This window comes from Lampetra fluviatilis, chromosome 46, assembly GCF_964198595.1.
Source record: "Lampetra fluviatilis chromosome 46, kcLamFluv1.1, whole genome shotgun sequence".
NCBI classification, from domain to species: Eukaryota; Metazoa; Chordata; class Hyperoartia; order Petromyzontiformes; family Petromyzontidae; genus Lampetra; species Lampetra fluviatilis.
Genome location: NC_136320.1, coordinates 6,258,552 through 6,260,859, shown reverse-complemented (window position 1 = coordinate 6,260,859; position 2,308 = coordinate 6,258,552). Strand labels below are relative to the sequence as shown.

The window sequence follows — 2,308 nt, the reverse complement described above, 5'->3', positions numbered from 1 at the left end:
GGTGAGAGAGTCAGCGAGTGGGTGGGCGAGTGAATTGGTGGGTGCGTGTGTTGGGTCGGTGTCTTGGTGTGTGGATCAGCGAGTGGTTGAGTGAGTGGGTACATCGAATGAGTGGGTGAGTGAGTAGGTGGGTGAGTGAGTGAGTGGGTGAGTGGGTGATTGAGTTCCATCGCACATGGCGGATGATCGCACAGTGATCCTCTGCAACAAGAACAAGCGACGAATGTCCACCCGCCTGGCCATCATCATCAACATCTCACGCATCACCTGCACACGTGTGCATTGCATTAGCACACAGACGGCTCCGCATATAATTCCGCACCCGTCACACCACATCCAGTATTACATCGCTCGCTCTCGTTGGGGTTACTCGCCAGGAAGCTACCGACATGTATTTATTCATTTAAGGGGCGTCGCGGTGGCTAGGAGATGTTAACTACCTCGCCTGGTATGCAGGAGGTCGTGGGTTCAATCACAACCCTGATGCGTGCTGTATATTTGAAGTTTGCGTGTCTCTCTCTCTCTCATCATCAACACGGTGGCTAGGAGATGTTAACTACCTCGCCTGGTATGCAGGAGGTCGGGGGGTCGATCTCGACCCTGGCGCCTGCTGCTGTATTTGAAGTTTGCGTGTCTCTCTCTCTCTCTCTCATCATCAACACGGTGGCTAGGAGATGTTAACTACCTCGCCTGGTATGCAGGAGGTCGTGGGTTCGATCCCAACCCTGATGCCTGCTGTATATTTGAAGTTTGCGTGTCTCTCTCTCTCTCTCTCATCATCAACACGGTGGCTAGGAGATGTTAACTACCTCGCCTGGTATGCAGGAGGTCGATCTCGACCCTGGCGCCTGCTGCTGTATATTTGCAGTTTGCGTGTCTCTCTCTCCGTGGTCGCGTGGATTTCTTTTTTTTAAATCCTTTATATTAAGTTCACTTGCTTGCTTGCTTGCGTGCTTGCTTGCTTGTTTACGACCGTGCAAATCTTTCGGTCGTTTTTTAACCCACTTCCCGTGATCCAATCGAGCTGACATTTTGCACACAGACTCGTTGTGCGTGACAATTAATTTTCGTGAAAATTTCTTTCCAAAATTTTCCACTTTTTAGGAAAAAAACAATTATCAACATGAATAAAACAGAGGGGACGAAAGGGGTAAAAACATATATTTTTTTTATTGTGAGTTTATTTAAGAAGTCTGTACATAAGCCAGGTTTTCATCATGCTACATGTAGCCCCAGTGGCCTAATGGATAAGGCACTGGCCTCCTAAGCCAGGGATTGTGGGTTCGAGTCCCACCTGGGGTTGCTGAGAAAAAGCTGTTCATTTTGTAAAATCAAAATGTCAAGTTAACGAATCTGATAATGAAAAGCCTATACAAGAGAGTTTTAAAACAGTGTTCAATTACACTCTTTGGTTCTTTCGGTAAAGTTACGTCGGTATAGTGTCCATCATCAGATGATGATGATGGATGCTTGTGTTGATGATAGACGCTTGTGTTGAGCCCGAAACGTCGTGATTTATTTTATTTTTAAATCCTTTATATTCAGTTCACTTGCTTGCTTGCTTGCGCGCTTACGACCGTGCAAATCTTTCGGTCGTTTTTTAACCCACTTCCCGTGATCCAATGGAGCTGACATTTTCCACACAGACTCGTTGTGCGTGACAATTTATTTTCGTGAAAAAATTTTTTGCAAAATTTTACACTTTTTAGGGAAAATAAATTAAATTTTTAATTACCAATTGATTAATGGTGGCAGACAATCATCTGACCCATAGGTGGCAGCCATCTCAAGCCAGAGGACGAGAGGACTCTAGCCGCCACGGATATAAAGGATTTAGAGTGAAAAACTTTGTTTTTACGGGTTAATTTTTTTTTAAATCCGGGTCCTCCAGTTCTTCCCTCCACATTCATAAACATGCGTCGATATTTTGAGTTCAAACTTTCGTGACTGCAGGAATTAATATTCTTTGGTTCTTTCGAAACGTCGTGATATTTTATTAACTTTTTATTATGTGTTATATCTATACGTAGCTTTACCGAAAGAACCAAATAATATGCGTCGAGATTGTTTCGATTATGTTGCTGCTATACATTTCCACATGATAAGCCAATTCGTTGAGCCATCATTTGTGGACAGGTCACTTCTGAAAAAGAAACTAATGGCTCCAGAGGGGCCTTGCCTGATAAAATAATATAAAACTTACAAGTTTTTCAAAAATAGTTGTATTTGTATATTTTAAGTGATCTGTTTAACTTTGCTCTCCAATCGTGTTTCTGTGTTGTTTGTTGTTGTGACGTTATGACCTGTC

The 2,308-nt window shown here is 43.4% G+C and overlaps 1 non-coding gene across 1 annotated transcript; it reads left to right on the top strand.

The window, feature by feature from the left end:
- The first annotated feature begins 1,229 nt into the window (after positions 1-1,229).
- Positions 1,230-1,302, top strand: TRNAR-CCU (transfer RNA arginine (anticodon CCU)). The gene has a single exon. It is a non-coding gene; the product is annotated as a tRNA-Arg (tRNA).
- The last annotated feature ends 1,006 nt before the right edge of the window (positions 1,303-2,308 follow it).